Source organism: Cottoperca gobio, chromosome 8, assembly GCF_900634415.1.
Source record: "Cottoperca gobio chromosome 8, fCotGob3.1, whole genome shotgun sequence".
NCBI classification, from domain to species: Eukaryota; Metazoa; Chordata; class Actinopteri; order Perciformes; family Bovichtidae; genus Cottoperca; species Cottoperca gobio.
Window position 1 is genome coordinate 12,219,530 of NC_041362.1, and position 23,388 is coordinate 12,242,917.

General features: G+C 41.2%; 1 long non-coding RNA gene across 1 annotated transcript in view; it reads right to left on the reverse strand.

Moving 5' to 3' along the window:
* Positions 1-9,449: 9,449 nt before the first annotated feature.
* Positions 9,450-23,388, reverse strand: part of LOC115011991 (uncharacterized) — a 54,770-nt gene continuing 40,831 nt past the window's right edge. Inside the window, exon 3 of the long non-coding RNA XR_003832629.1 lies at positions 9,450-9,864. This is a non-coding gene — a long non-coding RNA (uncharacterized LOC115011991). The remainder of the gene's footprint in view (positions 9,865-23,388) is intronic.

A 23,388-nucleotide genomic window follows, 5' to 3' on the forward strand; every position in this document is an offset into this window, starting at 1 on the left:
CTGTAAAAACTCCCTTGCTCAAGATCTTTTCCAGGTTACAGTGGTTGCTTTTGTCAACTTCATATAACAGGTTTAAGTGTGCACTCTGTGCTCGTAAAAAAGATGTTTATTTAGCCTGTTCTTGTGCATGCAGGTGAGGAAGGCCGCCGGATCACTTGGTTCTTCAGGCTGCCAATTGTGAACTGGCGATGCAGCTCCTCCCTCGTTCGCACTGTCAAGCCTCGCGTCAGGACTTTGGCAACCTCTTTCTGTTTGTGTGTTTGTGTGTGTATGTGAGTTTAGGGGAGAGGTCATGCCAGTGCCATGCCAAGTGATGGAGTGCCCTTTGGAAGCAGGCCCAATGAGGAGGGAGACAGAACATGTACCAGCAGGGAACAACTTCTACTTACGTGGATTTGTTTAGCCAACTGGGGCATGTGCTGTAATATCCCGAAAAGGTACAAGGAAGAGTTATCTCTATGGAAATTGCTAACGCAAACATAAACATAATTAGTTTAGGGTGTTACAGCCAACTCATAAAGAAAACTCTACAATTCGGTTCACCTAGTGAGCCAATTCCCACTTCTCTTATCCTCTTCACTGTCAGTTCCTCATTGTAGACGCAACGAGTGCAAATCCACTGTGCAATATTTGAGTAAAACCTTTTTTTATCCTTTGTGACACTATTTGTTCCAAACAGCTTCTCCATGTGTGTTTGGAAGATTAGCCTTCCCTCCCACCATGTTATTTCAAATGTTTGATTTTCAGATTGAGTATTTTCAGAGCTGTTACAGCTGATGAAGTGCATGCACAATAGTGTTGTTTTAGGACTTTGACAATTTGTTAATGCATGACGCAAATACATCTAACAACTATATCAGAATTGAAAGCATACGTGCTGGAGATGAAGCTTAACTGTTCCCTCGCCGTCTTTAAAGAAGACTGGGTTGTATGTGGGGCCTGTCCCTGCCTCCTGATACTAAACAAAGATAGCACAGTCACTTCTCATTCAGTGTTTTATTTTACTTTTAGACATGTAGTTAAAAGTCATGTTCTGCTCCCACCTGAAACAGCATCTTTAAAAAAAATAAATGCAACCAAATTGTTTGCTTCCTGGAGGGAAACACAAATAGAAAAGTAAATGCGAAAAAAGCAATAAAGCTTTAGAAGGTTCACCAACTAATAGATCATTTGTTCCAAAAATGATTTGATTACATTTCTATTTGTGGGAAGAGGTTTACATGGAAGGGAAAAAAGATGAGGTGCATCAATTTACAGCATGATGTAACACGATTATCAGTCGTTTGAATCAACACCGCCCTGATTTTGAGAGACTAGAAATCCGAGAAACATCAACATACAGCCTCCGTTTCCATCCGTGATGCAACACAGATTGCTCGGAGAGTCATGCCAACCAATTATAAATAGAAAATGAGGGATTAGGATGAAACAAAGAGTATTTGAGGTAAGATGGGTGGCTGCATGTCGTGATGGAGGGGACAGATGGCTGAGGAGAAGACAGAGCCACCGTGTACAAGATTTACAACAGGAAGGAACGTCTCTTTCACAGAAATGAGTCTCTCTACAAGCCCCACACACACAGTAGGAGTAAGTGGATTATATTATGCAATCTCACACATGGCTGCATCCCAGGTCAAAAAGCCTTGTACTGTTGATGGTGAACATCAGAGGAGAAGAGTAGATCACCGGCCACATCTCAAATTTTGTCGCGTAATACACATTTTGAGCTTTCAAACTCTGGTCTACCATTAATTAATAATGTCCGCATTCCAATTAGCTGTGCAAGTGCCACAGCACTATTGTACATGCTGGGTCACGGCAGAGCATACTGAGTGGAACAAAACCATCACTGATTTAATTAGTTACACCTGTGCTTCTCCTGACAACATGTCTGCTAGGAAAAGGTTTATTTAAAGGTCCGCTGTTGCTCTCATGAGCGGCTGTTTCCTCTCAGTTTAATAAAACATCAAAGCACCATAAACACACGCCCGTGCCCGCGAGCAGGCATCGTAATGTTTGCTGACGTTGATTATTCTCCAGTGATAAAAAGTCAGTCGAGTTATTTCAGAATAAAGTACACAGGCTATGCTCATTGTAAATAAGGAATATGCCCAATATGTCATTGTAATTAGGTCATATATTGTTTAATAGTTAGATTGTTCTCAGTGTTTTTAAAGCTTATATTTTGGTGGTAAAGTAAATTGACTATGACTTTTCGGATTAATACATCAAATGCAAAAAGAATGAGGAGCTTATAAAACATGATGCAGTTATTTATTATTAAACTAATAAATACTTATTTCGCGTAAGTAAGTCAGCTGATAATATATGTGTACTTTTACAAGTAATATTTACTTGTAAAAGAGTCATTTTAGACAATAGTACGTCTTCCTTTACTTAAGTAAAAGGATCTGAATACTTAATCACTACTGTATTCAGGATATGATGTTTACATGGAACGTTAAAAAACCTGGCTTTCACCATCTCCAGTCTCGTTCTCTCTCCCCACAATTCCTGTTGCATCTAAAAAAAATGGAAGAAAAAACATATTCTTGCCATTCGCCAGTTCCCAGTGCTATTTAATGACATAACTACGGCAACGAGCGCCTGAGTAACACTTCAACGACGACTCTGCGTAGCGGTACACGTTTGGCCGTTTCGTAGCTTTTGTCGCCCGCAGTGTGAATGTAGCATTAGTCGTTGACTCCTCAACATCCCGGCTACTCTGCCATTTCTGTACCAACTGCGTTCAGCAGCTGAGGTTGAGCCCAGCTTGGTTCGTGGCAGCTGGTGCATTGCTCACGCTGGATTTGTCTTCTTCAGTTAATCACTAGTAATGAAAAAGTAACAAGTGATAACATTTATCCTCCACACAATACCACTGTGTGTGTGTGTGTGGCAATACATCATTTATCATTGTTTTGATTTTGTCAACCACAATAATCTTTCTTCCAGAGCAGGCTAGAAGAGGGTAGATGATGTAGAAAGTCCAAATTAACCACCCAACCACACTTCCTCCCTCTCCATCTAACAGCCTGAGGGAGCAGAAGATAAACAAACATATTGAAAGATATTTTAGAGGATGTGGATGATTAACTCCCCTAACAACATGTTCTCTCCCTCACTGTCAAGGGTCTTTTATTGTGAGGGTCACGTTGTCTGTGTAGTTGGCTGCACTGATAGCACATGTCTGTCTTCAGAGGGGGAGGTAGTTAAAGGTTGTGGCAACTTTCACAGAGATGGAGAGAGAGAGATGGAGCGGGAGAGGAAATAACTGTTTACAGAGCAAAGTTAGCTTTTGACACCTTTACATCAGTCTGAAATTAGAGTAGAGTTGTTAACTGACAACATGTAGGATCAGATTACTATTTGTTTGCTAACTTTAGCAGCTAAAAGATCACAAATACCTGCCGGCAGAGCAGTTGTTCGGGTTTGTGACAGACAGCTGTGTTCAGACAAGACACCAGCGTTCTGAGAGGTGGGGCCATAAAGACTGCATCGACCAATCACAGCGAGGGGTGGAGATGTGCTTCTACCCGGCAACAGACCCAGAGGACTCAGGTGGGCTGACAGAACAGCCTGAGGCCTGATAGGAACTCAGTCTGGTCCTGTCTCACCACGTAGGTCATGGTACATGTTGAATGTTGTGACATTAGGCCGAAGGAGGAAAAACACTCTCTCCCTGACCCTATAAATGCTTCTAAGCTCTGATTGGAGCATTAGTTTATGAAAGTAGTCGCTGAATTAGGCTTTAACAGTTTCAATCGAGCTGATGTGTGTTTTGTGTTAGCTGTGTTGACACAGCAAAGAGGGGAAAGGAGGAGAAAATGAGGCAGCAAAAGTACATATTGCAGCACACGAGGGACCGTTATTGAAAGTGTCAGGAAGGAAAGAGAGGGGGAGAGAGAGGTTTTGTTTGCACAAGCAGTTTTTCTCTTACAGTGGGACCTACAGTGAAACATTAACACTCCTCAACCTTTGTTACAGCTGGACTCAAAACAAGAAGAGTATCCAGTATGTGTGTGTTTGACTGCAAATAAAACGTGGGTGTATGTTTGTGTCCCTGCCTGACCAACTACTGCATATACGCACAAACAAAGGTGTTGAAATGTAGAAATAACAATCTTTCTATTTGCTTTCACTACCAGTTCGCCCTGTCTTCCTCCACATCCCTTATCAAAGTCAAAGAAACCCAAAGCAACCTTTGGTATAATCTTGTCACCGCTTCAGGGTTTCAATTATAACCCTAAACTTTCTCCACTGCGTTCACTTTTAGAGAGACATTCTCACATAAAATAAAAGGTTTTAATGCATGCAGAACACTTTGTCCTTGAAAATATAGCTTGTATGTTGTGCATACCAGCGTATTAACTCCTGGACCATTTATTTTTTGGTGTTGACACCTCTCTTAATGCTGAAACTGTAAATCACTGAGCGAGGGTGACAGCGGTGACATTACCATTTCATGCAATAACGGAGATTGCTGAGCACACACTAAGAATATACAATCTACACATTGTACATTTTGCAAATTGTGGTTTCTTTTCTACCTTTTGTGCTATTGCGTAATTCTAAGCAATGCAATCGCACTTCATCAACACCAAGTTTTTTTAAGGGAGTATCATTAAAATAGAATCTGTACATTTGCAACGAGTCGGTGCTCGGATTTGTTTTAATTCAGCGACAAAGTTAATGCTTTACACTTTGCTGTCTCAGCAGAAATGTCAGTACCCTCACACAGTAACTACTACATCAATCAATGATACTTAGGTACACTCTGCTGGAGCAGACACAAACAGGAATACAAGGATAGGATGGAGCAGGATAAATAGCTCACAGGACTTCAGTGGGGAAGAACGTGGGTGATGGACGTGCCTGAGGAGAAACAAATAAAAACATTTCCAGAGTTTTTCCTGCTTACATTTAATTCAACGGCCTGATCACTTACATTTTTGCAAACATATCTGATAGTGTGTCTGTTGCACATATGGAGCGTAGTTTAAAATGTATATAGATTTCATAGATATAAAACATTTATTGATAGATTAGAATTGCATGCTTTGCACTGGTGCAAAACATTGACCAATGTCCTTGTTGTTGCACTACCGACTCGTTTTGCATGCATAGAGGGAGGTGGGTTACGTTACACCCACATCATTTGTCTGTGACTTTCTAAATCGTGGAGGCATGCGTGAAAAACATAGTTTTCTTTAAGAATTCAAGGTAACACAGGGGGATTAATTGATGTACAAATTGTCATTTTGCGGGTGAAGTATTCCTTTAACAAAAACTAAGTTGACTGATGGTTGGAAGCGTGAAACGAACATCCGTCTCTCATGTGAAAGTCTGTCATTTCGCCTCATTTCCTCTTTCATTTTCTCCCGTCATAATTACTCCGACCACTTGCGGGCCTTTGACAAATTGGAAGTAAACATGTTTTGTTTTGGAGCACATGCTGATGCTTTCGTTCCACTTGGGAAGACAGTCTCCACCTATCTGGCAAAAGCTAATCATTGTCTGGCGACTCCCTATGTATTTTTGGCGACGCACATGACCCTCCGCAGGCCAACAGTGGAGTTAGTTAGCTGTGATATGGGTAATTGGACATTCCAAATTGAGGGGAAAATGTAGAGGAGAAATGCAGCCAGAGGGGTCACCAACATTTTTAGACAGAGTGAAATGTGTTGCGGTAGTCTTTGATTATTCAGTCAAGTGTCAGGCTACAAGTGTTACAGTACAATAACTCATCAACTGGCTGCAGAAGAGCAAAGCAGCTGCAGGCTGCAGTCTGGATACTCAAAAAGAAGCACGAACAGACAGACTGTGTATTAGAAAAAAGCAAGGATATCATACAGATTACCGCCTCAGGGCTTCCAGAAATTAATTGGACCACAATATTGCTTGAAAATGCTCAAACGCTGACTGAGTGGTGAGGAGTCTTGTAGAGCTCAAAGCCTTATTTTATGGAAATGAGAACACTTGTGTCACACAGTTAGTTATTTAGGAATAAAAAGTAAGTTTGACTCTCTCAGATGCTGGCTAAATATAAACTGCGCAGCTTGGAGTTCTCCTAATCAGGTTGTGAGGGTGCATAACTTCAGTAATGAAAACAGGACCCACCCTGTCTAAGGTGTTGCACAAATTCAAAGACTCTATTGTGTGAATGTGGAGGCCAGTGGCGTTTTCATCCTTATCCAAACACAGCATAGGCCTGAGCTTTAGCTCTATCCTCCACACACAGAACATTTCAGTGGACAGGATGTGGTGCGGAGGGTCACTTCCTAAAATTCCTCCCAGCACAAATCAGTGTACTTGATTTGTGCCTGGATCAGTTCACAGTTACAAACTGATCCACAAGAACACCACTGACATTTGCAATAGGAATGCACAACATTTATGCACATCTGAGGGAAAGCAAGGCTCAGGTGTAGTAAGCAAAGATGGGTGATTAATATTACATAGCTCTGCCCTAACCAAATCTAACTGACAAATGGTTGCTTAGTTTTTCTAGTAAAGCACATAAAAAAAAACTTGTATTGCAAATTGGAATCGTGTGAAAAACGTTCACACCGGCAGCGACATGTGTGACGCTGCGGGTCTTGTTTTCACCTTGTGAGTCTGTGTGTGCATCATCGTGGCAAAATGAGATCCCGGAGACTGCTACTGTAGCTGGAGCTACCACAGAGGCTACACTTTGAGTACTTTGCTAGGTGTTTATGTCGAACTGGATGTGGACAGATTTTGTCACCGCGATATCTCAAACGTGCAAGTTAAAGTGTGTAGTTGAGACCAACATGAAGGTCGAGTTTGAAGAAGGGCATGGTTATTGCTCCCCCTCCCCACCACAAACATTTTAGGTCAGAAATAACTGAAGGCTAATGTTAGATTGTGGAGCTGCAGCATGTCTGGAGGAAGTGAATAAAACAAGCTCATGCTCCATCTAAAATGAATCCAGTGATGGCACCCTGTGGTTTTCACATTTTAATGTATGTCATATATCGATTTGATTTGAGGCATCTGTTACTGCTGCTTTAAGTGTGACAGGAAACACTTCTCTGTGACACTGAAAAACACAGTGTGCGTAGTCCTTAGCTGATTTGAGTGGGAGTCGTTTCACAATGCATTTGCCAGAGAAAAAGCATGATGACATGACCAGACTGAAAGAACCAGTGTCATTGAAGATAGTAGATGCCTGTGTTCATTACAGGGAAAGAAAGAAGAAAGGAATTTTAGTTACTTATGCAAGCACAACCTCATTTACTATTCAGAGCTTCTGCACTACGTCTCTGTGGTTTATGTAACCAGACGTGTTGATTAAATCTTTCTTTTGAATGTGTAACAAATGGCAGCGAGGGCATGGCAGTCAAATGTAATGGGTGAGCTTTTCAGAATAGCCTCCAAACAAAAACAAACTGTACCTTTGCGTGTACACATGAGACAGGATGTGCTATTAAAAAAATCTGTTGTTCCCTCAATTTAAATCTTGGTTATATGATTTGTAAAAGATGATGTTGCAACACCAAATTGTCAGAGTAAGGTTTTTTTTCTGCCTCTTTTCTCTTTCACATCGACCAAAACAAGAAGTGCAAAGCAGTGGCTGCTTAAGAAACCCTGGCACGGTGGGGTCAGAATTTAGACGACTCCTCAGGTGCCTTGTTGGCACTTCAACAAAGCAAGAAAATGGCCTCCAATTGCAGTGCGCTTTCTGATGCCTCAAGTGCCCCGAGGTATTGATTATATGTTCAGAACTTTTTGAGGGCAATAATGACTCAGCGTTTTCCTCACATGTTGGACTATCTCCCTTTCTGCTTCTGCACTCGTCCTGTCACACAACCTTTATACAGCATGAGGAGGAAATGGCACTAAACAGTGTATAACTATTGCGTGTTAATAGACTATGTTGAGATCAACAGCCTTGTCGATTGGAGGGTTGCCATTTTCCCTCTCATACACTCACTGTAGGTTTTTTAATTTACCATCGTGATGACGCAGGCCTCGTCACAGCATATTGTGCCAGAGCAGGGGATCATCATCGCTCAGCTGTTGGCACTGCTGCTGTTCACTCACTATGGGTACAAAGTACACAGAACACACATTTTCTAGTGAAGGGATGCTAGAAAAGTGTAATAATGTTTGCAAGCGCTTGGTTTGGGAGTCACTTTTTATACCTTGTGGCAAATACTCACACGCACACGTACACACGGAGTAATGAAACACACTCGGGAGCCAGCAGCAGCAAAACACCACAGGATTTCTCATCCATTTTAATGGGGTCGTTAGCGTCCTTGGAGACAAGGTGGACCGTGATGTAATAAGTGATCTGTCCGGGCCGAGGCGGTAAATTAAATAATCTCCGGGATGAATGACATTGTGAACCCATGATGCTTCACCACAGGGCAGATTATTTGGACTACCAAGTATCCTCCCTCCAAGGACGCCGTGTTGGCATTGAACATCATCAAACATCGCTTTCATCAGCGCACTCTTCTATCACTTAGGGAGGAGTGTGTGTGTGTGTGTGTGTGTGTGTGTGTGTGTGTGTGTGTGTGTGTGTGTGTGTATGAAGAGATGAATTGAAAGGTGTGTAGGTTGACATTTCATGGCTCTTTTAACAAAAGACATCATGAGAGGATGATGTCCTTCAGCGACAGCGCTGCAGAATCGGTAGCTTTTAAATCCGTAAAGTCCATGGCACCATGAGAAACAAAAAATGTGAGAGAGAATGAGGATCTTTTCTCTTTTCTTTCTGCATGAATTATGTCTCCTCAAGCCTGTTGCTGAAAGAGTGAAGCACGTCTTTTTATAGTTTTTTTACATCAGTGACATTCATCCCCAATATTCAACTGAATATGTAAGCACTGTGGAAAGATATTTGTCTGATGTGACCCTCTACAAGGTAACATGAACCCTGTGGCTGTAACCAAGGCTACCCTTAGTGTTACTGACAGTCTCTTCCTTTCACCAGAATGAAAAAGCATATCCTTCATTAGACCGTGATGTGTTTTGAACAGCATACACTCTTCAACTTGTTGTTTTTGCTTATGCAGTAAACCATGACTATGGCTAGTGCCCTTCAGAAATGAAGTTCCTTTTGTGCAAATTAATTGGTAAGTCATCTACACATTATCATCAAACTGAAATGGAGTTTTTTTTTTATTCAAATCGGAGATTGCAGCTGCACAGTTTGAAGATATTGCTGCTTATTTGGATTATGCTGGCGCTGTTTTGTGTACGTAACAGAAACCCCTCTCTGGAGGTCAACATCAGTGTAATGACAATATATGTGCTTCCATCCACCTATTGTTACGCACCTTTTCAATTTGCGCATAAAAACAGTTTAGACGCTGAAAACTTGACTCAAAATAGTTCAAATAAGTGTTTGCGCTCAGCTGAGGAGGAAAAATTGGTGTATTGACAAAAGCAATAGAAACAGGTTGTGTCCTCTTCTTTTGAAAAGCTTTAATGGCATCTAACTGGAGAATTAGGAATTCAAATATGTGCTACACTTGAAACCTGGCTGGTGTTAATGGTGGATTAGCGCTCAAGTTTCTTTTTCCTTTCACAAAAAGGCAACTGCCAAAAGACTAAAACGAAGAACACACGCATTGATTTTTTTTTCATCAGGTAACCGCCAAGTAAGGGTAAAGTAAGTGCCTGAGATAACTGGAGTCTGAGGTGGAGCAGAGGGATTGTACGGGAATGAACCTCCATTAACAGCTCTGTGCACCCGGTGTATGAGTCTGGGATGAGCAGCCAGCGAACAGCCAGTGGATGAATTGCAAGAGGGACCACTCCATCCTGCACACTTGAGGGCAACACTGGGTGCAGCATCCTGGATGAACTGTAGGAGCTGATAGCAGAACTCTGGAAGAAAAAAAAAGAGCTGGAATAAGTCAGTGGGCAGTATCACTGTTGAGCAGCAAGTTCAAACTTGCAGGATTGTGTCTGAAAAAGGATTTGTCGTCTTTTTAAGGTAACATTTCAGAAAGCACAACCACATTACTAGTGATGAACAGTTTCGAAAGTGTCTCTATTAGAGCCGATATGAATTCATACTACATCCCATTATTGAAATACTTGATGACAACTCGTGTCTCTGGCGATTTCTGAATAATCTTTTCGACATGAGAAAAAGATATCAACTGAACAATGTCAGCAGTCCAGTATGTATAAGGTAACAAATACGTCTCTAGAACAAAGACCCTTTGGTCCAATGTGCATCAATTGACGTCATTATCTCATCATGCGTTTGGTCATGTATGTGCGTATATTTGTCTGGCTGTGTACGACTAATCTCTCGTACCACTGGAACCATCAGTCGCATATTTTTTTGTGCACATGTATGACTGTATGCTGACTCCTCACTCCTTGAAACCGGCCTGTAGCCTTCGCAAGTGATCAACAACATCAGTAGTAAAAGGAATTTCGGGCAATTGGCTAGGCTAGAAACAAGCCTTACCTAATCTGTTGCTGGGCACATTTTCTAGTTATTCTATGCATTGGCTAAGGTGCTGCTTGCTTTAATATGCTACTCATCAACAGTGAGGGAGGACTGAGACTATTTCAGTAATAAATATGTGACAACACACAAGATATAAGAGATGGTTCCACATAAACGAGGGAAGCTACTATAATAAAGCCTGAGATAGATGTACTACTCCAATTACATTAAAATAGAGTCTTTTGCACTCTGCACAGTCCCGCCAATTGAGTATTCATTAACAGCCGGTTCATAATAACACAGTCTATATACCAGTTCATTTGACACAGTATTATTAGTGAGGACATTTGAGTTTCTTATTTCAGTGGTGCATCAAGCGCTCTCGTGTACCGCATGTAGATATCAAGATGTAAATCGAGCCCGGGTTTCACCAGTAATGTGAGACCGCGCTGTCAGATCACTAAATGCTCCTTTATTGTTGTCCCTTTCTAATATCCAGCGCTCTTATTTCACCTCGTGGCTGCTTGGCTGCACATATTTTTAGCTCCAAGCTCCATTTGGTATTGATCGTATCAATGTCTTGTGTTTTTGTGTGGGCAACTCGGAGTTAGGCCACATTCCTCTGTCCGTCCATTGTCCCTGAGGGTGTCATGTCATTATGGGTGGTGATGGATCTAGTGGTACGGCTTCCAAATACAACCCCGGATGGTTGTGAGTTCAATACCAGGCTGCCACCATTGTGCCCCTGAGCAAGGCACTTAACCCTGAGTTGCTCCAGGGGGACTGTCCCTGTAGTTAGTTCACTGTAAGTCGCTCTGGATAAGAGCATCTGCTAAATGACCTGTTATGTAATTATGCAATCCTCCTGTGCACAGCATGTTTGTTTTGCTTAATTATATGACATTAAGACTCAGTGTGTGTGTGTAGGTGTTTACATGTGCATGCAAACTTTGTCATCATTAAACAGACTGGTTGTTTTTTTCGTTGAGAGGTTAGCCAAGATACACACATGCATGCATACAGACATGTTAATAACAGGATCCAGCAGCTTGTACACAGGATGCCGATATGCAAGAATAGAAACAGAATAATGTTCGCTATTGATCCCCAATGGGCGCGGTGATATCTGGCTTCATCAGTATCACAAATACTATGACAATTTTCCCTTCTCCCATGTCTGCTTCTTCTTCTCTGGCCCTCTCCCCGCTCCTATTATAGTCCCATTTGCATCCTTAGGTCCAAAGCAAGGTAACAGAGGTCTTCTCCATCCTCATGCTTGCCTCCCTCCTCCTCCCTCTTGTCCCCTCACTCACAGCTGTGCCACAGATAGCACTGACTCATAAAATGCTAAACAATAAAGATTTCCCTCTTTTTTTGTCTCCTTACACATCTCCACTCCCCTTCTTTATTCATGTTGCTTTTTCAGTTTGCATTGCCAGTTAATAATCTGATAATCCCTCATCGTCCAGATAATGATTATCCCACTTTCTCTCCCTCTCTGGTTCTTCGTTCTGCTGCTTGTGCCCTGCAGAGTTTGTATGCTCGCTGATTGTTCATCCCTCCACTTCCATCCATGTTTATGCACAAAGGAACAAGTTTAAATGCTGCTTCCACAAAGCCTCACTTCTAGGACCCTAGCTCTGAACAAGCGGACCATTGAGCGTTTTGGTAACGGGGGAGGGGGGGGGGGAGCAATCCTGGCATTCGTTCTGGCATTTGACAGGAGGCTGATCAAAGGCAGCGAGACTCTATCTGTAACGCAGGCTGCAGGATGGGGACTAATGGGAGATATGCATGCCTGAATTCAACTGGGCATGTGTAATGTCAGGATTGTTTTAGGCACTGAACAAAACTGTTTCCATCACTAGTAATGTGGTTGTATATGTGTCAAAGACAAATTGTTAATGGAGTTTTTCCTTCAACTCAGGTGTTGGCTGAGACGTTTTCTGAACTTCAATATATGTATATGCTTTGTGTACCGTACATGCATCCACATGCGACTTATCACAACTGGATATTGAATTCTGTTCACATGAACCTTGGCTGACCGCCACTTTTTCTGCCTCTCTGTGTGTGTGTGTGTGTTCATATTCCCTTCCTCTGACTCGGTTTGTATCATGCTTTATTTCTCCTGCGTGCCTTCCCTGTCTCTGCTGCTCTCACCATCTGTCTGTTCACTGCAACTGTCTCCCCCGTTTGTTCTCCTGGGAGTTATTCTGTCTCCTGTCTGCCATTATTTCTATATCTAATGGCTTCTGTCAATTTTTTTCTTCTATTTTTTTTGTATCTCCCAGTATTCATTCACATGATCAATACATATTGCACTTATAAGTACATCAGGAATAACTGTGGAACAATAGTCTAAGCAGGTCAGTCAATGTTCCCCATTGCATAACACATGAGCAGGGTTTGACCACGGCCACTGAGACCTGACCTCTGAATGACCACTCTACAGTTGCCATAACCTGGGCTTTGATAAGAAGAAGGGAAAGAAACGTCAATAACAGGGAAGAATGGTGAGCGCCCGTTTTAGAATATTATTTACTTACATACTGTCAACATGTGATAACACTTAAAGGTGCACTGTGTGCTTCCGAGCCACCTGCTCACTCCTGTATAAGCCTGTCAGTCAGTCAGGCCATTAGTCCAGACTGCTGAAACTCTAAGAGGTGGTCTAAATAACACTGTTATCTTATAATCGTCACGTAGAGCTTAGATATCTGTGTGTTTACTGTGGCACTGGGGCTGTACATTACGTTTAGATAGTTTGTATGTCCAAGCTGAACAAATCCATCTTGGATACGGCCGGCAAACAGTATATCTCAGGAGTAACAACGGGCTGATGGAGTGCTGGGTCTAACCTGTGTAACGGCAGCAAGAGAAAGTTTGATGATCCGGCTAAATCAGCGCTATCTGCTAACTGCTAACGGAAGATCTGTCTGTCTCTCTCGCACACTCTGTCCTTTTCTCGTTTCTGCCACTTTTGATTTAACCAAAACAAACTGTCAGAACGTGCAGGGATCATGGACGTAATGTTGAAAAGCCGGAACTGTCAGTCAGATGCTAACTTCAGTAGATATCTCTGCAACACAACACAGAGACGTCTTTGACATAACGTCACCACTGTTACCTCTTCACATTCTGTAGATAATGTTAGTTCATTGTTTTAATGTTTTTCTTACACATTGAACCTTTAAGTTAATTGCAATATATACGTATATATAATATAGTAACTTTCAGCTCAGTTTCACACCAACACAGCATGTAATACATATGTTCTGCTTCTCCCACATGATGGAACCAGCACAACTGGGCCAAACCCTGGGGTATGGGGAGAGTGGGCGTTTCCTCTGATAGTGCTTTCTAAAAATAAACCTGTGCCCTTACATAATAAGAGTCTGTGTGAGAGTGAAAGTGATCAATGCCAGCAGGTCTTCACTACTATCAGCTGCAGTGAGACGTGACATGCACAAGCAGCTACACAGCCCTGGTTGACTTGTTGAAAAACAAAACCCAGAAAGAAATTGTTTTTTTGTAGCTAAGGCTTATCCATCAGATAAAGGTTATATCAACCCCTTCTGATTCATGTTTATTCATTCATTTTAACGGTAGGCTGATTTTGTTACATTCAAAAGGAGTCAGGCTGTTACCTGTACCTCTGTTACCCGTCTTTATGTTAAGCTAAGCTAACTGGCTATAGCTTTATATTTAATGTACAGACATGAGAATGGCACTGATCCTCTCACCTTACTCTTCACCAGAAAGCGAATAAGCATATTTCCTAAAATCACACTACTCATTCAATGGGAATACATTGGGTTCTCTCGTGTACTGAGGTGCCTGTTATCATACATAATGCAGGCTGCTACAGATAACCAAAGGGTAGAATAATACATCTCTTGTGTTTTCCACCTTGTTCTTTCTGTTCTGTCCCTCTCAGAGTGCACTGTCACCGTCTCGCAGACAGAGCAAGAGGTGATGGGTAACGTGATGTAGATCACGATCAAGTTTCTGATGCTGAACATGAGAAAATTGTTTTACATCTCTGTTTATGCCCCCTCCCTTCTCTCTCCATCATTGCATCTGTGCAGTGTTCATCACTGTTGAGACCCTCATCAATCACCACTACTTATCTATCTCATCCATCTCTGACGCCGATGTCCCCTACCTCATCCCTCCCTCATTAATCAACAGACAAATGCATACTAAACAGCAGCTGTCTTTCCTTTTTTTTTTTTTTTTACTCCACCTCAACTTACCTCGTTCTGCTTCTAATCACGAGCCAGTTTTGGTTACTTTGAAAATGAATCTCAAATGAGGAGGTATCAGTATGCTGAAGGACCACCTGTGTGACGCTCTGTGCATGATGTGAGAATAGAGTATAAATAGCGATATTTTTCTGCTTTTCAACCGTATGGAAATGACCCGGAAGTTACGTCTGTCCCAGGAATTATTGGCAACATTAGAGTCACACAGTGAAGCCTGTATGTTCGCAGGAGGACACATCAGAGTGGCAGGCAGATTGAATGTCACTTTCACTCTGAGCAGATTTAAAGGATCAAAGAGGGTGAAAGGGAAGGAGGAGGAGGGGAGGGGAGGGGAGGGGGCATGAGAATAGTTACCATGGTGATCATGACCTCACCGGGGGCTTGTGCGCTCTGCCTCAATGGGAGTTTTGTTTGTGTGGAGGTGAAGGCAAACAACAGTCTCGAGACGACAGAAGAAAGCACTTAGTGAAATGTAAAAGACAGAAATGTGGCTCACAAAGCTCTTGGATTTTGTGGACAATCAGGAGAATTTTGCTTTCGCCCCTCTCAAATGCTCTCTCTCTCCCTCCCCTCTGCATCTCTCCGTCGTGGGCGGCTAAAACAGATCTGAGTTACGTCAACACGCTAACAACACAGTGTGGTTGTGTGGAGGTGACTTCTTGCATGTTCCAGTAAGCTCAGTCATTTATAATTGAGTTATTCCTTTAAGGGACAGAGACAGAGGGGAGGAGAAAGAGAGACTGTGCAGGGCAACTGGCAATATGGTGAATGAATGAATGCATTTTCTATTATTGCCCAGCTCACATGGGCCAAAAGACACCATGAATTCATATAAGCCTTGGACCAAAATTCCCCTTATACATTTTTCAAACAAACATCTTTAATACTGGAGAAAGTAGGATGAATACTAACTAAATAATCCATCTTGCCTTCTTTTGCAGGCTTTTAAGGACAAAGTTTGCAAACTTAAACATGAAACAGCTATTTAAATTGTTGCTGCCTCTGTAGACCACAATGGTTAAACAAATGTTTGAGCCATTTCATGGAAAATCAACTCACCTAAATCATCATAATCTATACAGTACAAAAGAAAATTGGATTCACTCTTCAAGATAAACTTCAATAAAGGGTTAAATCAAGTTTAACATTACAACTTAAATTATTCCTGTAGGGATACAGCATATCCACATCCTCAAAGCTCTTTAGCACGGAGAAAACTGTGTGATTTACACCACATAAACACCTTCTTCTTTATTCTATCCATTTTGTAGTGTATGTATAGCCTGTAATCATTACATAATTAAGTTTGTTAATGACTGATCGTATAGCTCTCCCAGCAGTCAGCAGAGAATCCAATTACAACCTCACAAGTCATAAATGCACCAAGAGAAAAACACAAGTATTTATATACAATAAAATATTCTAAAGTGACTTAGCTAAAACAATTTCTTCCTGTACTTCTAACCATATATGTATTACTGAATTGCATTATTTGTGTTTTGATTTACTGCTAATATCCACTTATGAAACCACTAATCTACCATTCAACATATTCTGTAGGTCAGACTCAGTAAATTATATAATTTGCGAATAATCCACAACGGCATATCCTCTTGATGAGACAGAGGTCAAATTGTCATTAGTAGAATTGAGTTTTCTATTTAAGACACCGCATTTGCAATCCCTGAGAAATTCAAGGAGCAATTCCCCCTGGCTGTTTATGCTTAGATCTATACCCACTCGAGATGAAACATTATCAATATCCCTACACAGTTGTCTTTATCCAAGAGCAGAATATTAAAGCCGCCACATAAATAAATGGCGTCAGCATCTAAGGAGTAGACCTGAGCCAGCAGATGGCTGGCAAGAATCTTGCAAGAACATTAGCATACAACTCACCACAACTGCCTCCTCATGCTTAAATGAGTAAAGGTTTGAGCTCTCTATGTGAAATGTGAATGTTCTCCCAGTGGGTTTCAAAAGGTGCTCATGCTGCAGTTAACTCAAGTGTTTCAAAGACATGTAGTTGGTGAGCAGACACCAAGGGTTGGGTTATGGGCTTGAGTAGAACTAGTTTGTTTACGACATGTTGTCCAACCTAGTCGGAAATCAAAAGTGTTACTAGCTGTAGGGGCCACACTCAAAGGCAGAGTAAAAAGCTGGCTGCTATAAAGAGGAGGGATACGTGATATTGCTTAAATATGGGCTACATTTAAATGTAGAACCTACATGTACATTTAAAGCATTTATAGTGTTGCATTCAGTTGTGGCCGAAACATTTGTGTAACGAACAAAGAGGTGCTGGAGAAAGAAGTTCATACTCGGGCTTTTTGAACGTCAAGCACTTCTGATGAAGCGGACACTTTTTCAGTGAGTCATGGACCACCTCTGGTCTCTGAAGTGAGATTCAGACTGATGCAAACTTCTGAGTGTGAAGCCCAACAGCTGGCCGCTTCCTTTTAGTAACTGGCGAGAAGATTAAGGAGGGACAGGCTGTTGTGGAAGGGTGTTGTTTGGTGCGAGCTCTTTGTTTTGGGGTCAACTTTGAAACAATACAGCAAAGTAAACAAAGACTTTGATGGATGGAGGTATATTTGCAAGGTGAGTGTGAGGACTTAGAAAAGTGAAGGGCATTGGGTTTACCTTATCTTGTCTTGGTTGTCTTAGTTTCAATTTAGCTCACACAAAATATGTTTTTTGTGCAGCTGCATTAGAAGACAAGTAAGATAAAAGGGACAAAGGTGAACTACTTAAAGTGGAACTCCTTAGAAGTTGAGGAATACTGTAGCATATGTGGAAAAAAGGTTTATAAAGCATTTTGTAGATCCAGAGGGAGCTGAGCAACGTCTGATAAATTGCCTCATGTGATGTCACTTGAGTCCGTATCATTTCTCATTCATTCCCTCCATTAGCGTTTCAGAATATCCTTATCTAAAGAGCTTTAAGTGTGGAACTAAACCAACCAACTAGGAGATGAATCATGACCGCAACACATTTGATTCGCAAAAAAAGGTTCCGAATTATACCGAGTAAAGGAACTCATCATGTCATACACCATATCAAAGAAAGATTTGGCAACTCGCCACCTCATGAAACTAAACTAACAATTTAAAGAAACACACGGACCCGACACAGTGGACACGCCCTCACTAGCCATTTGCGAGTGCGGTAAACATTTCCATCAGAAACATCGCTGCTACACTTACGATTGTGGGTCGTGTAGTACTTCTCCCTGAAATTGCGAACAAAATATGTAGACAATACAGGAGCATATAACGTCTTTTCACAATCTCATAGCTACTTTGGATGGTCCCGATAAAAATCTTCTTTTTACAATATGAATGGGATTTTCACTTCCACAATCTCACTGTGGAGAAATCTCTGACCGAACTGTCAGCAGTGGAGTTGCATGGTGGGTAATGTAGGCACCAGGTGTGGACAAGGGAGATTGATGTATAGAATAAACAGGACAATATCTCAGGTTCTGCTGCATCGATTTTGATAATTATGTTTTTACTCTTCATCGTGAGTCTGGCAATGTTATAGGAGTGCAATGTTAAAATTGTGGAGTAGTGTTTTAACTTAGGTTTATGATGTGACAACTGTAATCCCTGCAATTTATTCACTGGCTGTATCTCTCTTATAGGTTATTTAAACATCCACACATACACATTCATGAGATGATTAATCCAAGCTGCTGTCTACTGCTATGTAATTCTATTTGCCTGCATCCTGATTCTCATTCATTGCCAGTCCGTTTGCCATCTGATATTGGTTCACCTCGTTGACTGCACAGGACAGAAGCTAAATAAAAGGAAAGGTTAATGCGTTCTACTCATTTTAAGTATGCATCAGCCACTCCATGATACCATATCTGTTCCCAAAACAGGTACAACCATTAGCTGTTGGGAGTCACGCGATGTTGCCGATGTGTGCATGCTACTACGTGTGTGACTCACTGATAAGGCAGCAGGAGATCTAACATAGACCAGCACCTCACACACACACACACATACATATATAGACACCCTTTCTGTTGAGGCAAGAGAGGAGGATGTCTGGAAACACTGTAGCAGACCAGCAGAGTTTATGGACTGTGAATGTGGTACATTGTGTCTGCTCCAACCAGATGCACTGCAGGGCAAAGTATGTGCAAGTCCCCAGTCTGAGATAAAGAGTCATATAAACAGAGCTTAATTCATCCACTGCACATATAATCTCTTTTCTAGCATAATCCTTCCAGGAAAGACTCATAAATAACTTTAACAGAATTTAGAATTTAAATTTATATATATATATTATCTTGTATCAAATTATATATATAAATAATACAGTGCACAAATTAATATGAGATTTGAACATTACTTCTTCACTTACACTTTTGCCATGAGATTTTTGGGATATAAGGTAATGCATTGTGTCCTATTTGTCTCAGCTGTTTCAGATGGCATCGGGGTAAAGAAAGGGCAGACTGTTCTCATATGTATTTCTCTGTATGGTTACGCACCACTGGTTCAGGCCCGGAGCCAAAACAAAACAGGGAAATCAAGTGTTGGCCATCAGTCAAGGTGTTGATGATGTGGATGTAGAGGTGGAATATGAACCAACAGAACAACTCTTATCTTTAAGGATAAGGGTGATACCAGCAAAATCATTTGATGCATGGGATTTATGACTAAATTAATTGAGAGAGACATACTACAGTACTACATCAGCTCTTTATTAAGCTAGTAGATAATTTAGTATTGTACGTCATCAACAAGATATGGAAATGCATGAAAAGTAAGTCACACACACATACATTCATGTGCTGCCTTCTCAGTAAGGGGGCTGGTTAGCCATCACATATGTGCCTCTGATGTCACAGACTACATGGAAAGGCCACTTTAGCCTTATATATATATATTTGTATTAAATGGATTTATAGATATTTAAATTCTGATTGGTATAGACCAGCTACACAATCTAATTTTCTGCTTGTGATGGATTATAACAAGTTGAATAATCTTATAGAGAAAGCACAACCAGAACATTTCAAGGTAATACGGATGGTTAAAAAAAAGCTATTTAAAAAGCAGAATCTGCTTTGAAGGTAGATGAGATTTGCGCTGGTGCGTGACCACTTCATCTCTATCGATTACCGAACGCACATGTCTGTAATGGATGTACATACATATAGTTAATGCAGATGGATGCGATTACATATTCAGGGAATGTGAGACGTGGCCTGCTGAGAGATGTAAGAATGTACGTGTGGAAGGGTGGACATACAGATTCAACAAAGTACTTTTCCACAGCCATGAATACAGAGTAGCTTCCTTCGATTGAACACAACAGCGGGATTATTATCCCCCCCCTCTTTCTTTCTTTCATCTTCCGTCCTCCTGCTCTGTTGTCTCACTCCAGCTCTCCTCTCATATATCTGGCACACTTCTCAGCAGACAGTCCCTGCTGTTTACTTTTATTTTCTCTCTGTGAATCCTAATTGCACACTGTGTCTTCCCAGTGTCAGTTCTAATCATGAATTATGACAAGTGCATCAGACTCTATAGCTATCGCCTCCAAACTGCCTGAAGTGTTTTTGTTAAGGGATCTTCTGTTGTCAGTAGGGGGTCTCCCTTTTGCAAGACTTTTCTTTTTGACGATAAAATACAATTTTGCTTACCAGCGATGAACAGAAATAATGTATTAAAGTTATTTGTATTCTTCTGCTTGGAGTATCTTTCGTCCCATAACCAATGTTGACATTTCCATCTCATATTTTTCATCTATACCAGCTCTGTCTTCATTTCTTTTCCCTCTCATCTCTAAGGCCTTTGAGGTCATACCTTGCCCTCAGGGCACAACTGTCTTCTCTCCCTCTTCTTCCTTCATATCCTCACAGCTGTCCTTTATACCTTTGTATTTCCCCTCTTTTCCCACACTCTTTCCATCGTTGCACCTCTACACTCTTTCAACCCGGAGACTATTTGTTCCCCAACACCTCAGAGCGTCACACTAAGCACTAAAATGCGTCTTGATTGATCGAAGTAAACAGTTCTTTATACACAGGTGTGAATGTACCCACTAGGATGTACTGACACTGAATTCCTCAAGCCACATTTGGAGGTAGCCAAGGACACAAGTGGTCACAAATGTTGTGTAATGGAAATAGTTGACAAGAGGTTTTGTAAAAGCCAAAAGTAGAGGTCTGTCTTATAGTTAGGGCTGGCTCAGGCTTGCCTTGAGCCAAGCCCCTAGTTCTGTTGCTATAGGCTTAGACTGCTGGGTGATTTACAACTCTCTCCTCTCTCTATCTCTTCTCCTCCTCTCCCTCTCTATCTGTATGCATTCATGTCCCTTAAATGCATGTTACTAAATCAGCATCTGGGTCATCGTCCCCGGAGTTTCTGTGGCTCTCATCTGGCAGGTTGCCACTATTAAAGGTTACATCTGGATCATGAATCGTGGCTGAGCCTGTCACCTTGGTCCTGCCTGACGCCCACTTTAATATTTGTATATGTATATATAAGGAAGCTTATTTTGACATCCTCCTGGATCCATCTTTTTCATATACAACCACATCATAATTTCTGTCACACGGAGTGTCTATATTGTAATTGTACTATGTTGTTTATTCTGTACACACGACATCTGTTGCACGTCTGTCCATCCTGGGAGAGGGATCCCTCCTCAGTTGCTCTCCCTGAGGTTTCTTACATTTGTCCCACTTTAATTGTGGGGTTTGTTTTAGGGAGTTTTTCATTGTGCAGTGCGAGGGTCTAAGGACAGAGGGTGTCATATCCTGTACAGTCTGTAAAGCACACTGAGACCAATGTGTAATTTGTGATAATGGGCTATACAAATACATTTGATTTGATTTGTTTAGTTTTGATTTTGAGAGCAGGTACTGGTTCTTAAAAATGTGCTTATCTGCAAATTAAATCCATTCAGGTGGACACTTGAGATACTCTGATGCCAGGTGTGACAGACTGCAATCCGTCTCAAATAACTGCATGTTAAAAAACTGCATGTTAAATAAAGAATTAGACCAACACTATGAAAATGATGGCAGAAGTAACATTGTGAGTTTTTTTCATGAATAATACATGAGCATGACAGTGTAGATACTTTCTTTCATGAAAAGCAACACTAATGTATCACAGTCCAATCATTTCAACTGATAAATAAAAGAAATATACCAGTGTTTTGTTTTGTTTTTCTGAAATGTACTCTACACGGACACGAGGCAGAAAAACACAAAAGAAAAGAAGAACAATGAAGAAAATAAATTGTGAAAGATGCCGAATTTATTTTCATTATGTATTTATTTATTTAAAAAATAGTCAAAATCTAAAGGCCAGGTCATAAATTATTGGGTTGTAGATACTGTACCTGTGGTAAGTCAATAATTCATAACACAACATGCTACAGAAAGTCTACTAGTCTCTTTGTTTACTATTTCAAAGTCAACTTCCCTAACACAACTACTCCTGCTTTTTAAAACGTACCCAGAGGATGTAAAACATGTAGAAAACTACACCAGGGACCTTCCAGCCCTGCAGCCAGATCATACTGTGAGCTACTGTTTTGTTATATTAATGGAGCACCCTGCATTAAAAACTCATGAAGGATTGGAGAGAGAGAGAGAAGAGCGCAGAGTAAGAAATGTAAGGTAATCAACATAATGTCAGATACTAAACCACACAAAGTGATGTGCCTTGGCACTGCCACAGATGAATCAAAAATACCTCGGCACCTTTCTCTTATCTCTCCATCAACTATCCACGTCTCATTACTAAATTGATTCTCTCTGTCCTTGAGGCACAGGAGGTGTCGCTCTATCATCTCAGACAGTTTATGTGCAAAGAGACTTACGGGGTGGGGAGGTGTGTGTGTGTGTGTGTGTGCTTGCACTCAGTACATACAGAGCACATACAGATACCTCCTTCGCTCTTTCTGCGTTTTTAAAAACATGGCGTCGCAGCGTGCTGGATGGGATGAGGAGAGGTGGGGGTGCGACAAAATCAGGAGAAATGTAGGATGAAGAGAATTAGCTTTAAAGTAGTATATATATAGTAATAACTTATGTGACAACCCATTCACGAGAACGTAACCTGGAGGTTAAAGCTGAAGCACACTTCCATTGATTTTGCTCAGCAGGGCTACAAGGTCAACGTGAGAGAAAAGAGGAGAATGAACACAACATACAGCAGAGAACTAAAACTATAATCAATTTATAGTCGAGAGTTACAAGGTATTCCTTTCCAGAGACAGCATCACCTGTTTGCATATCTTACCGAATAATTAGAATAAACATGTTTCCCTTGTTTCATGTTTTCTTAACCTGACAATAGATTCATAATGAGCCTTTTCACACAGCTTACAGTTGGTTGTATTAGGATACTCTTGTGTATTTCAGCTGGATTCTTTTCTTTCTGCAGATGGCGAATGGATCTATTGATGTTGCCCCAGTGAGCTGCCATCAGATGAATTATGTAACAGCCTCAGTGGGTTATAAAGGCGACAGTGGAGGAGAGAAAGTACTCACGCTAATGTCGTGACAACTGATAACATAACCTCTGTATTTACATATACTGCGCCATGTAAATCCACAGTGTGTATGCATGCTGCGTGGCTCGCTCTAGGTCACTGATGCATTATGTTTAATGGGCAGCAACAGCTGACAGACTGTTCCGG